The following is a 15,469-nucleotide window of genomic DNA, read 5'->3' as shown; positions in this document are numbered from 1 at the left end:
TTGCCTCTGGGGGAGGCCTGCCTACTCCCAACTCCCGCAGTCTGGCTCCTCTCTCGAGTACACGCACAAAATACACTTAAAAAAAGAAAAATATATATATATCTTATGTAAACAAATAAATAAAGTGCTGAAGTGACTGTGATGAACGTAGTGTCAAAAACAGTGTCTTCTATAGGAAATCTTCATGACTACCACTCAATGCTCTCTGGACTCTTACCTCAGTAAGGAGTATATATAGCCTTGACAATTTCCTTTACTGGGGGAACGGGGTAGATCTCCTGGTCTTTGAATCCAGTAATGGCCGGTGGTGTCTCTCCAGGTGATGTGTTCCAAATAAGGATGATGGCTTCCAAACTCCCCAGCGTGGTTTATTCGCAGGAGTCAGGCACATAAAGGGGATAAAGAAAAATCTCCCATAGTGCAAAACGTATAATAAAATTGATTTATTTAAACGGCCAAATGGGTACTTACAAGGAAAAAGTAAAAAAACAGCAGAGAAGTACAAAATACGGCGTTGCAGTCACCTCTTACTTCACTTCCAGTTCGTATGGTATCCGGCCACTCCCTATGCATTACGTTACGACACGTAACTTCATCAGGGGAGAACAGGGAAATGCCTTGTGCATCTCCCTGTTCTGTCTCTCCTCACCACAATCGCGGGCCGCCAGCGAACATAGAGTTTGCGGGACCTGTGGGCATGCTCCCGCAGTGGGAATTTCAAAGGGAGGTACAGGTTACGCTCTTTCGCCTGCCCGAGCCATTCTGCCGGTGTAAATCAGCTTGCTGCAGTCGGCATGTGGTTAAACAATGATATATAAAGATTATATATAGATTATAAAAATTATATATTTTATAGTAACTTTTGCAATACGACAGAGTATATATTTGCTTGCAATATTTTTTCTCCGAGTATGCTGCTTATCAGCCTTAGTGGCAGACTCAAAGGTTACCATATACCAGTTGTTTGTTGATTATTCTTTCCATTACTCTGTAGAGGTGGCTCAGCATGGCAGCGCTTGCTTTACTTGTTTACCTAAATAAACGCGTTCGGCAATCTTTTCTACCAGCAGTTTATCATATAATTGCATTTCTGGTTTCCCAAATTGTTTGCATGGAAAAATTGTAGCCTTACTGCAGCAAACCATTTGACTAAAAGTGACCAACACTGCTAATTAAGTCTAATAAAATACCATTAAATATAACACTAACTTTGTAAGTATTTAAATGATAAACTAGGTACAGTATACTGTTTCTTTGCATTTGTGTGTATTTTTACCATGAGAATTGCTAATAAAAAAATGCTCAAATACAATGAGAGAAACCCCTAGAATATTAATTTATATGTGATTGTTCAAGGTCTCACTTGGGAAAAGTGTGCTGATATTTGCACAGATGATGCACAGTGGATATTTAGAAGTTGTGATCTACACAGGATACAATCATTTAGGTAAAAAGATTGTTAACAGACAAAAAGTGATATGTTTATCAAGTCCCCAGTCATATCTGTTTTTACTTCTACATATTAAAATATATGCTGATCCTTTTTTTGACCCATTCAAGCAGTTGGAGGTGAATGACAAGCAAGGTTTAATGTATAATCTGTAACTTAGGATGCATATGAATAGGGATATGGGCATATTAAATTGCTAATGTATCAATGTTCATAAAGTCACAATAAATAGCAAAATGCAACCACAACTGCAACAATTTTTATAAATACAAATCATGAGCTGGACTATCTGAATCAGATGTATTTTCAAAATAGTGACAAGCCATTAACAGAAATCAGAATGGATCAGGTGAATGAGCAACATAAGCAACAAGAAACTATTGTTTTTTTTGTTTTGTTTTTATATACACTGCTCAAAAAAATGAAAGGAACACTTTGAAAACATATCAGATCTCAACGGGCAAAAATCTCATGCTGGATATCCATACTGATATGGACTGGGTAATGTGTTAGGAATGAAAGGATGGCACATGATTTGATGGAAATGAAAATTATCCACCTAGAGGGCTGAATTCAAAGACATGAAAATCAAAGTGAAAAAATTATGCAGCAAGCTAGTCCATTTTGCTAAAATTTCATTGCAACGACTCAAAATGGTCCTCAGTAGTTTGTATGGCCCACAAGTGCTTGTATGCATGCCTGACAACATCAGGGCATGCTCTTAATGAGACGACGGATGGTGTCCTGGGGTATTTCCTTCCAGATCTGGACCAGAGCATCACTGAGCTCCTGAACAGACTGAGGTGCAACCTGGCGGCATCGGATGGACCGAAACATAATGTCCCAGAGGTTTAATTTTGGATTTAGGTCAGGTGAGCGTGGGGGTTATTCAATGGTATCAATTTCTTCATCCTCCAGGAACTGGCTGCTTGCTCTCGCCACATGAGGCCGGGCATTGTTGTGCACCAGTGTAGGGTCTGACAATGGGTCCAAGGATTTCATCCCGATACCTAATGGCAGTCAGGGTGCCATTGTGTAGCCTGTAGAGGTCTGTGTGTCCCTCCATGGATATGTCTCCCCAGACCATCACTGACCCATCACCAAACTGGTCATGCTGAATGATGTTACAGGCAGCATAAAGTTCTCTGCGGCTTTTCCAGACCCTTTCACGTCTGTCACATATGCTCAGGGTGAACCTGCTCTCATCTGTGAAAAGCATGGGGCACCAGTGGCGAACCTGCCAATTCTGGTGTTCAATGGAAAATGCCAATCGAGCTCCACAGTGTCCGGCAGTGAACACAAAGCACACTAGAGGATGTCAGGCCCTCAGGCCACCCCCATGAAGTCTGTCTCTTATTGTTTGGTCAGAGACATTCACACCAGTGGCCTGCTGGAGGTAATTTTGTAGGGCTCTGGCAAAGCTCATCCTGTTCCTCCTTGCACAAAGGAGCAGATACCGGTCCTGCTGATAGGGTAAGGACCTTCTACAGCTCTGTCCAGCTCTCCTAGAGTAACTGCCTGTCTCCTGAAATCTCCTCCATGCTCTTGAGACTGTGCTGGGAGACACGGCAAACCTTCTGGCAATGACACATATTGATGTGCCATCCTGGAGGAGTTGGACTGCCTGTGCAACCTTTATAGGGTCTACGTATCGCCTCGTGGTACCAGTAGTGACACTGACCCTAGCCAAATGCAAAACTAGTGAAAAACAGTCAGAAAAGATGAGTAGGGGAAAAAAATGTCAGACACTGAAAAAATATTCCTGTTTTGGAGGTTGTCTCATTATTGCCCATCTAGTGCACCTGTTGTTAATTTCAATTAACAGCAAAGCAGCTGAAACTGATTAACAACCCCCTCTGTATACACCCCTCCCTCTCTGCTAATTAACTAACCAGATCAATATCCCAGGAGTTCTGATTCAGAAGTGTTCCTTTAATTTTTTTGAGCAGTGTATATTGGCAATATTCTGGGCAATTGGACCATGTTTTCATATATATAGTTCAGGTGCATCAAAACATATTTGCCAATTCACTGGTTTGCTTGGCTATATAATCAATTTACTCATCACAACTACTAGTTGCCAGCAAACAATTTGTGAATGGATACAATATTTAATTTAAAGATAATCAGTACCATTTATGAACTTGGTTGTCTCAAACTTTTTTGATATTTAAATCTTACACATCGTTTTTTTTTACATTCAACTACCCTTTATTTTGTATAATATACAGTTTGTTACAATCAATAAAATTTGATCTACAGCGTGTATAACTGTCTAATTTTTGAAAAAAAGTCAAGATGTTACGGGTGTTAGGGCACCACGCCAGTTGACTTCCTAATAACCATGACCCATTCTCCCCATCCATTCAGCTGTCGTCTGGGCATTCCCCCTGACAGCTGAAAGGTAAACAAAATGGTGGGGGATTATTGGATGACTTCATTGACCAAATATGGGCATAGCAATATTGGGGTAACGGCCATGGCCATATTTGGTCAACAACAACAAAATGACCAATTTGATTTACTGACAGCAACCATCCTGGCCTCTTTGTTGACTTTTTAACAGTCAACGGGAAAACTGTCAGCTAAATGTAGCAACAGGTTGTGTGGGTTTCAGAGTGGTTTTGTTTCAGTGGGTGTGGGGCATTGTTCATCATGATTGACAAGGATCTGCATTGCTGGAAGGAATTCGTTTTTTTATTGAAAAAATAAATCTTGTCAAAAAGTGTGTGTGTTTATTAACTACTCAGATTTTGGTGAATAAGTGGGGTGTTATGTACCCCTTATACATTCACATTGGGGGTTTGATATTTGGGGGCCCCTTTTATAGAGAACTTCCAGATTCCAATAAGCCGCCCCTACCAACCCCCTCCTCCACAACACCAAGGTTGGCCCTTGTCCTTATCAACATGGGGATAATTTTCTCTGACAGGGGGATCCTACAGGGTCTGATATTGAATTTGAAGAGGATCCCATACTGTATGGAATGCCCCTTGACATCTATAAAAGACACTCATGAAGGATTTGGATCTGGTATGTATTTTTAGAGAGAACCCCCACACTTTGTGTATGTGTGATGCCCTATTCACATCTATACCAGATCCTCATTTAGGATAAGGATCTGATATAGATGAGAGGAATCTTTGTCCACTTTGTTTACAAACAGGAGGAAGTAGGCAGAAGCTGTCATTTACCAGCAAATTGAACACCGATAATTTGTTTTCTTTGCAAATGTAATATTAGTAGGTAAGTTAAAGGCATTATTCAAGCATGTTATTTAAAGGAATTTTGCATTTTAATATTGCATTTTAATGTTGCCTTAAACCACCACCTCTTTAAAAGGAAACTAAGATAGTGACTGTTTTTCCCAGTCCCCTATTAAAGTGGAGGTGGGAGTCGGTGGCTCTTGGCAGGCAAGGACTGGAACCACTGGCTGCCTATGACACAATCAGCTCCCTGGGGTTCAGGTGCATTCACAGAATGCTCCAAGAGAGTACTTTGTAAAAGTAAGTGCTAAGTGCTATATCTTCATAGGGAGTGGGATGACGTCACCAGTGACATTGCCATACACTCATTCACTAGGGATGGTTCGGAACAGCCTTCTATAAAGTAGTTGGTCACTTCTATAATCATCTATTGCCAGCAAAGTTTTCTTAGAGGTCTGGATTAAATATTCACTGATCAAATCCAGACCCCCCAAGAAGAAAGTCAATACTCCATTTATCCCCTGCCACCTCTAAGGCCGCGTACACACGATCAGTCCATCCGATGAGAACGGTCCGAATAATGCAAAATATACAGTATATAGTAAAAATGTATTTGTAGTAAAAAAATAATCAGTATCTTGTGTTCATTGTATGCCTGTGCTCTTTTTTGTCAACCTTTTTCTTTGCCGCAAACAATGTGCATATACGGTATATAGTCTTTTCCACCAGTGGATACTCTAGGGTTTGTTAATATTTGTGGTGCTCTTATCTCACCACCAGTGTTATTACTGTGAAGCTCTCTCAATAAATTACATTTTGCCTCAATCCATCTGCTTGCTCTACAGGCACTAGGACCTTCACAAAAAAGGTCTCCAGCTAGCTCCTGTTCTACACTGCTCATTCCTTCAATGTAAAGAGGAGCCAGTTGGAGATTTTATTTGCAAAGCCTTCATGGCTCCAGGCAGTGAACATTACTATACTTCTCCTTACATTTAGCAGCTTTGAAATTAAGGAAGTAGTGGACACACATAGCCCCTATTTTTAAGTATGTGATTACAATTATGAAAAATTAGTAATGTAAATGGAGTTTTCTTCATATAGGGCTAATCCTTTAATATTTACAAAAAAACAAGCAGAAATATGAAAACTGCCATTATAATGTGTATTAAAAAAGGCAGGATCCAAGACAGACCCTACCTCTTAAAGCGAAGTTCCGCCGAAAAAAATGAAAATCAGCAGCTACAAATACTGCAGCTGCTGACTTTTAATATATGGACAATTACCTGTTCATGGCACCCATGATGTCGGGACACGAAGCCGATCTGTCCCTCGGCTCATCTTTGGTAAGGAAATCAGGAAGTGAAGCCTTGCAGCTTCACTTTCTAGTTCCCTACTGCACATGCGCGAGTCGCGCTGCACAAATTCACTGGTCCTGGCATTGTGCCTCCCATAAGACAGCATGGGTGGACAGAGGAGGGGCCAGACATGGCGTAGATCGCCGTGGATACTGTGGCGATCTATGCCCAGAAGTGGGAGAAAATACCTGGATTATACAGGTATCTGCTCCCCCTCCCCAGAGGAATCCGAAAAGCGGAAGTTCCATTTTTGGGTGGAACTCCGCTTTAAGTTGCAAAAATGAAACAAGCACACATCCAGTGAAGTCTGAATTTTTGTCTTGGATGACATTCCAGACCAGTGACTAATGAGGTAGTGAAGCCAAGGTCAGGATCACACATCTGGAAACTGCACCTTAAAAAACAAGTAAATAATGGAAGTTCTATACTTCTATCACTACAATATGACTTTTTATTGTGGAGGGGTAGGGGCAGAATTTAAAATAGTATGAAAACTCTTAAGGCCCTTTCCACCACTCAAATAAAAAATGTGCTGTGGACTAATGGACTTTTACACAAAAAATAAAATCACCTACAAATATATTACACGTATGCATAAACTATATATTTTGTAAGCAGAAAATGAAGATATCTTATCATGAAAATTTAATTACGCAAGTATGAAACCTGCAAAGCAAAGAAAGGTGCTTTTTATCATTTCACATTGTATCAGACGTTCAGTAGATATGAGATGCAAATTCTGTTTGAAAATAAATTCAACATCTCAGTAAAAGATCAAAGGTAAAGAAAAAGCAGATGAGAGATTAACGCAATCCTAAATTTAAGATGTTGCTCTAGGTGACTTTAATAAAGTGCTTTTGCATACGATGGCATGTTTTAGATGACATTTCAATTGTACGAGCAATTTGCATTCTAGCTGACATTAAATAACGTTCCCCATTGTTATGAGTTATGGCGGCATTTTCATTTTAACAGCATCAAGACATGAACTACCAAATACTTCTTAATGAAGGCACTAAGTTTCCCTGTCAATCTGAAAACTGATACAAGGATGTTTCTGGACTAAACCTGAAGGAACTTTATTGGCAGCTTCCCACTTCTGACATAGTACAAATCTCCTGCTAAGGCATTCTTCTTATTAAATAAAGATCTGTAACTGAACACATGTATCTGTAATATCACTACAATCCAAAGAAAATTAAAAGACAGATTATGTCCAGGATATTACATACAGCACCATAGAAACCTGGGAAAATCTGGCATGATCCTGTTGCTAGGATACTCGGCTAATGCAACAGCAGTGAACCCCTCTCACTAATCTAGTACAATCCATGCATGCTTCCACATATTTTGGCAGGGGAAAGTAAGAGTCAACTGACAGTGATTTGGAATATTTCTACCCAGTGTTTATGAATTCATACATTTATTTGATCTATTCCTTTAAGCTTCCGCAAGCTTACTGAGATAGGAAATGTATCACTCTGTTAACGGTCTCCAGGCTGCTTTATGCCATTCAAAATAAAAAAGATTACTTTTTATCCTACTACATAGTCAATAAAACTGGCCAGAAAAGGTAATTATTTAAGTGATTTTGGTTGCAAATTTATAGGGCTCCGAAAATGATCCCCCTTAATCTTGGTAATTATACAGTAATATGCACATAAATGAGTAAATACACTTCTTTATCTTGTTACACTAGGCAGATGGACTTAATACAGTAGAAGGGACATTAAATATTAGATAATATCATCAAGCTCCCAGCGCTGGGGTCCGGTCATTCAAATGATCATTTAATCTACAGGTGTTAGAAATCTGAATCATAGTGTTATATGGGAATCTATCGGCACATTTTCTGTAATGATATCTAATAAAGTATTGGAAACACGTATAAAGATAAGAAGTTTATAATCATAGCTAGAGTGTTCATTAAACACTGCAAACTTGTGCAAATTACTTAACTAAAATTACATCCTACATACTTTTTTTTATATTAATGAACACTAGCAATGTTTGTGACTGCCATATATATATATATATATATATATATATAAAACCATATGCACTATTATTTATGTACTTATATGCACCTCACAAAGTGATGTTCTAGTATAGAAATGTGGATATGAGTGAAGCCATCAGTCTAGCAGCTATATAATAAAATATCATATTATATTCTACTTACACATGCTGTATATCCTTATATATTTTTTAGGCAAACTAGACACGGTTGCCTTATGGTTTTATGTCCATTAACAGCTGTATATAAAATTGCAATTTGATATATACATTTCAGGTAGAAAGACATTTGTAGTATTGCATGCTGTGTATTTCTTAAGCCTCGTACACACGATCAGTCCATCCGATGAGAACGGTCTGATGGACCGGTGTCATCGGTTAACCGATGAAGCTGACTGATGGTCCGTCGCGCCTACACACCATCGGGTAAAAAAATGATCGTGTCAGAACGCGGTGTTGTAAAACACAACGACGTGCTGAAAAAAACAAAGTTCAATGCTTCAAAGCATGCGTCGACTTGATTCTGGAATCCATCAGTTAAATTTAAAGCAAGTTTGCTTTTTTTTAACTGATGGTTAAATAACCTATGGGGCCCACACACGATCGGTTTTGCCCCATGAAAACGGTTCATCAGACCGTTGTCCTCTCGTTAACCTATCGTGTGTACAAGGCCTAACAGTAATTAGCTACAACTTCAAAGGGTGGCCTTTTGTTTTCCTGTTTACATCGCATAGGGGCTGTAAACAAAAGCCTGCTGTGCCTCATCCAATCAGGCTGTGCCCAATATACATTTACTAGGTACAGTGACCAATTAGGGAGAATTATATTAGCCACCTTACAGAAAGGAGGGGGGATATATAATGCTTTGTAGGCAAGCTAAGCGCTCTTCAGAATTGGGAACAAAAAGCAGCCACCATGGGCTGACCTGAAGTTAACAGGTAATATAACTCTATACTTGTATCTTATATGGTATTGTAAATATGGGCGTTATTTGTAAATACCATGTAAGACAGGGGACCCACACTGTAATTACTGTCTGGTGTGTAATTTGTATATATTATGTAACCCTATCAATAAATGTCCATTGCTGATTGAACTACCTCTTTTGTACAAGATCTCTCAGAGCTAGATATGTGTATGTCCATATGACTACAATGATTTAGGTGTATGCACATAATCACATGACTAGTCAACAACACCATTTAAATACATTGTAAGAGATAACACCAAAGTGTAAAAAAAGCATGCACAAATGCTAGCATATGTTGGAAAACCCTGTGACTAAGGGCTCTTTCACACGGAGCGGATCCGTATTGATCCGCCCCGTGTGTGTCCGTCGGCTCAGCGGGGATCATCCGTAAATCCCCGCTGAGCTGTCGGCGGACAGGGCGGACCCCGCACACTGTGCAGAGACCGTCCTGTCTTTCCTCCGCTCTCCCCTATGGGGAATCAGATGAATACGGACCGTGTGTCCGTATTCATCCGATCCGTTCCGCCAGACGGAAGAAAAATAGGGTTTCCTTCCGCCTGAAAAAGCGGATTTTTGTGGACGCGGATGTTTGCGGATGTTAGCGGATGCATCATCCGCTAACGTCCACAATCCCATAGGGATGCATTACAAGTCTGTAAACGGACTTGTAAAAAACGGTCCGTTCGTCCGCCCGTGTGAAAGGGCCCTAATACAGGATTATTACTTTGTTTACGAAAGAGTGCTAATCACACAAACTGTAATGCTGTGTACACACGGTCGTGTGTAGGCTCCAGAGCATTTTTCTCAACGTGAAAAATGGCTGTTAAAAATATAGAACCTGCTCTATTTTTTCTCGTTGTTTTTCACGTCGTGAAAAATGGTCGTGTGTACGCTTTAACGAGGGGGAAATAAACATGCATGCTCAGAAGCAAGTTATGAGACTGGGAAATTAGCATAAGCAGCCCAAAGGGTGGCGCCATTCGAATGGAACTTCCCCTTTATAGTGCCGTCATACATGTTGTATGTCTCTGCGCTTTGCTCAAGCTTTTCTTTCACGAACGTGTGTATGCAAGGCAGGCTTGAGAGAAATCACATGACATGAATAACGGTGGTGTGTACACGGCATAACGTAAATTGTCAATGTTAATCATTCTCAGTGAGATATCAACCCATTGGTTGTTATGATTATGCACAATGCTGTGTGAAATACATTCAAATATAACTGGATTCCTGTGCCTTGTATCTGTCTATGTACAGTATATTGCAATAAATAAGCCTACTTTTGGCATTCTGTTGCAGTGTGCAGCTGTCTTCTCCTAGCTTCCAGAGATCAACCCATATGAGGGCATATTTAGGCCTCATGTACACTGCTTTTGGTAAATTGACGTTTAGGAGCAGTTGGGCATTTTTTTCAACTGCTCCTGAACTTTCCTCTTTGTTATCTTAACAGTACATGTACATGGTTAGTTTATAGTCGTTTCTAGGCAGTTGTGTTTAGAGGCCTTTTCTTGAACCCCCAAAAAAATGCGTTCAGAAGCTGTTCAGAAGCTGTGTTTAGAGGCAGTTGAAGGGCCAAACGTGACTTAACAGCATTTCGTTTACTTACGTTTTTCATTTTAACAATTTATTTTTTTCAAATGCTTCTAGACGCAAACGCGTGGCTAAACACGGCATGTAAACGCGGCTAAACGACTGTTTTTAGACACCGGTTTCTAGCTGTCAAGTTAAATCGTTCAGGAGAGGTTGAACAACATCCCGTTTACACAAAGCCTTATGCCCTGTACACACGATCGGTTCGTCTGATGAAAACGGACCGATGGATTTTTTCATCAGATATCCTATGAAGCTGATTTTGATCAGTCTTGCCTACACACCATCGGTTAAAAATCGGATTGTGTCCAACGTGGTGACGTAAAACACAACGACGTGCTGAGAAAAATTAAGTTCAATGCTTCCGAGCATGCATCGACTTGAATCTGAGCATGCGTGGATTTTTGACCAAAGGATTTCCCCACAGACGATAGTTTTTTTCTATCAGTTTTTTAACCATAAGGAAAATCAAAAACAGGTTTTTCCGATGGAAATAAACGATGGGGCCCACACACGATCGGTTCGTCCGATGAAAACGGTTCATCGGTCCGTTTTCATCGGACAAACAGATCGTGTGTACAGGGCATTAGTCATACACCAAACAATTTCTGTAGGCTAATAGATCTAAACATTTTTACTTCTTGGAAAAGATTACAAACATTTTTCACCACTTTCTTGGGTAAAGCATTGACAAATTAAAATGTATTTATAGCTAAAACTTTTATTTTTTCCACATAGAATAGAGAAGAGTTAAAACTGCTATTAGATTAAAATGTTGTGCTATTGGGTATGTTTTAATTTGGTTGTAAGGTATAGGGTTGTGAAGGAAATGTGCCACCAAAGACAGACAAAATTGTAGGGGGTTTACTCCCAAAAGATTTAGGTTTAGGCCCCTTTCACACTTATACGACTTGTCCCAAGATTTGTGAAGGCAAAGTAGCATGAAAAGTAATTTCCCATGATTTCCAATGACGCCACTTACACAGGCATTCCCTGAAATCGTGTCCGCGAATTGTGGCAATATCAAGGCCGCGAAACCACGGTAAAATCGCATGACTTTGAAGTCGCAATAGTGTCATTGACAAGTGATTTTGATTTATCTTAGGTAAAAAATGATAAAATCTCTAAAAATAGATGAAACATTCACAGAGATGGATTTTTTTTTTAAATGGCAGAAGTTATAACTAATAAAGCTGTGAGCAATTTAAAAACGGTGTTAGAAAAGATCCCAAAATTATCTTGCGAGACATTTGATAAACGCAGAAGAATCACTGATTCCAAACCATTGGAAATCAACATATGTTCCAACTGGATACTAAAGGTAAATTCAATTTATAACATGGAAGAAACTCTGACCATTCAAAAGGAATCTACTACTTGCTTCCCTAAACTGTGGAGAGCCTAGAATATTTTCTCTCTTTCAGAAGAGTTTAAAGAATTATTATAGTTTAAATATTAAAGGCACCATGTAGGATCTACTCCTAGACCTTTTTCCTGCCGGTCATATTGATGATATAGAAATATACAAAACAACCACTCACATCATTAATGCTCTAGATTGGACATATTGCATTGATTATGACACATACTCATCCATTTATTAAAAACTTAAATAGTTTTATCCCTAAATGCTGTATCTGCCATATTCATTACCCCCATCACCCTAAATCCCTTTCTTTTTTTTTATTTCTGTTAATTCCTCTTGTTTAATTATAACAATTTCATATCTGCTAATAATCCCACCCATATTATATATTGTTATCACACTTCAAAATTTGGTGTACTAAAGTTTTGCAGCTTTTGTTTTTTGCTATATATATTTTGGATTTTGGATTTGGATCCTCTCTAAAGTTTTATTTTTGTTTTTCTATATGTCTGTATGCACTTATACCATATATATTGTACATTGTCATGTACTGTTTTCATATTTCAATAAACCTTTATTGTAAAAACTGTGCTAGAAAACCTTCAACGAGAGCTAAGTAAGTTTAGATTTTGCTGTTACCAATCTATTAACAGACTACAGAAGGCAGAGAATCACATCTCTATATTGGAAGACTGCACTATGAAAAACTAGAGAAACTAAACTAAACTCCAGCAAGATTTTAGGTGGTAGATAACATTAAGAATAGGTGGAGACAGAATAATCTATAAGCTAGTTGGATTTATTGAGTTATTAAAGGTTCACAGCTTGATGATTTTCTTATAAACATAGTCCAACAATTATCGTCCCTAAAAAAGAGGGAAGTGAAGATTATAGGAGCATATATAAATGGCCAAGAGATAGGGAAAATTTAAATGGCAGTTTTGAGCCTATTTCATTTCAGGGAGAAACAGGAAATGATTCCGGCATATAGGAGTCTTGGAATAAATATTTCAGGATAAAGGGGCGAGGCTTTTGCTCTCATTATTCCTTGGCAGAAGGTTTTTACTCCTCTGTGTAGAAGTTTGGCCCAAGTGAAAAAATGGTTTGCCCTGCTGTTTCTGGCATGGCTTAAACTGGAATGTCCACAAGTATTTTGAGGGCCCAGATCAACTGTTAGCATGGATAAATAAAGAATGAAACTAGAATAGGGAGGTTGTAAATAAAAAAAATGTAGCTTCAGTATATAGTAAAGTATATAGATGTATTTCATGTAATATTGATTGGTTGCACGTCATTAAGGGAATCTTAGAAATACTGGAGAGGACCACCACTGTAATTAAGTAGAAGGATTGTCAAATCAGAATATCAGGAAACTAGAGAAAGAAACCCATTGATTCATTTGGAAGGAGAATAGTTAGAACATTTTTTTTAAAATCTTGTTGGCTAAGGCAGACATGAAGTTATCAAATATTTGATGGTATATACTATTATCAACAATCAGGATGCCGTTTGTATGGCTACTAGGTGATAAATATTTCTCAGATGTAGAATTAGAGAAGCAACTTATAGAGAGTCTAGCAGTGTTTTTTCTACTACATGCTAAAAAAGGGAGATTCCAGGCCCTCTAAAACATTTTATTTTTATTTTGGAAATGCACTAAAGGCTTGGGAATATTCTGAAAAAGAATAAATAATCTATATATATAAAACTCAACGTGTGTGTGTGTATGTATGTATGTATGTTCCAGCATCACGTCCAAACGGCTAAAGATATTAACATGAAACTTGGCACACATGTTACTTATATGTCAGCAACAAACATAGGATAGGTGGTTTAACCCTTACCCACCACCATTTGCCATGGTCGGGGTTTTCCTTTAAAGTCCCATTCAACTCTATGGCAAATACATGTTACTTCATAACTTCCAAACGGCTGTAGATATTTCGATAACACTTGGTCACATGTTACTTATATGTCCGCTTAAACTATAGGATAGTTAATTTATCCCTTAACTACCCCCATTTGTGAGGGTCGGGTTTTTTTTTTTAAAGTCCCATGCAAATCAATGGGAAATGTATGTTCCCACATAACTTCTGTACGCCTGGAGATATTTCAATAATACCTGGTACACATATTACTTATATGCCAAATAAAAATATATGACAGTTAAATTAACCCTTACCTACACCCTTATATAAAAGATGGGTATATTTATATTACTATGATTTTCCTCCCCAAAAGGTTAAGATAGGAAGACCGGGCAACGCCGGGTATTCAGCTAGTTTTAAATATTTTAATTATGTTATCTTCCTTTGATGGGAAACACAAGGTTTGAGCTGGGTTTTATTAGCAGGGTATACCTGTCTGTACCAGCTGTCCCTTTGAGACTGAGAAAAACTTACCTCATCTCTTACCTGGAAATTATGGTAATTATCCAGCTCCTTGCTACCCATGTTTAAAACATCTATTGTACAGTACATGCAATCAGTGTTCACGATAGCAGGTGCACCATTGTGTGCTCTTGCTTGACCCAACTTGCATCTGCCCTTTATTACTGTGTACTGTGTATGACCCAGCTTGCTTTGACCCTGATCTCTCCTTGCTTCTGTCTGTGTACCATTCTGACTTTGATCCACACATATTGTATGTGACCCGGCTTGCCTAGACTATGCTTCTTCCTGGCTCTCCTGTGTTACCAGACTCACTGTTTCTACTCAGCCTGCTCTTATTGCTCCAGATACGCACCAGTCTTTGCTGCACTACTGACATCAGCAGCAGTGCACCACAAGTACAGCAAGACTGCTCTGCCTACAGTCCTGCTCATGGTGTGTGCTATATATTACTGAACTATGTGCATATTAACCATATCTGAACTGTTACCTTTATTTTGTGCCTGACAATACCAAGAGTGTAAGGATAGGGGTTTCCCAAAGATTGAATAATTTGTGGAGAATAAGGAATCAAACACCTTGCCTTTTATAATGTCAAATCACATACAATCATACTCATCAAGCGCCTCAGTTCTTGTACTAAGGCTCCCGGTTCCCAGTCACTGTGATAGCCTCTGAGTGACTATCACATTGATCAATCACTATGATGACCACTCATGTCTTCACGTTCCAAATGCAAAGAAAGATGCAGTACATTGTTTCTTTCTCTTCTTGCAGGTAAGAAAGATGCATATAAACAAAAGTGTGTAAACAAATAATAATAATTAAACACGAAATTCAGTCAAAAATAGCTAGATCAAGGTTTGATCTAGGTCAGTGTCAAGGTTAATGTTAGCGTCAATGTAAGGGTCAAAGGTCAAGGTCCGGTTTAAAGGTGAGGGTCAAAGGCCAAAGTCAGCATAGTTTAGGTAGGATTTTGAAAAATTTGGATACAAAAAGTGCAGCACAACCAAAACAATCAATCTCATTCAAACAATCAATGCGCAATTCACTTCTGTTGCCATATGCTTATTTATAATTTTACATGCACAAATGCAAAACAAAAGATTGATCAAAAACAATTGAT

Source organism: Rana temporaria, chromosome 1 (genome assembly GCF_905171775.1).
Source record: "Rana temporaria chromosome 1, aRanTem1.1, whole genome shotgun sequence".
Lineage (NCBI taxonomy): Eukaryota > Metazoa > Chordata > Amphibia > Anura > Ranidae > Rana > Rana temporaria.
The sequence above is the reverse complement of the archived record's forward strand: the minus strand, read 5'-3'. Positions refer to the sequence as shown.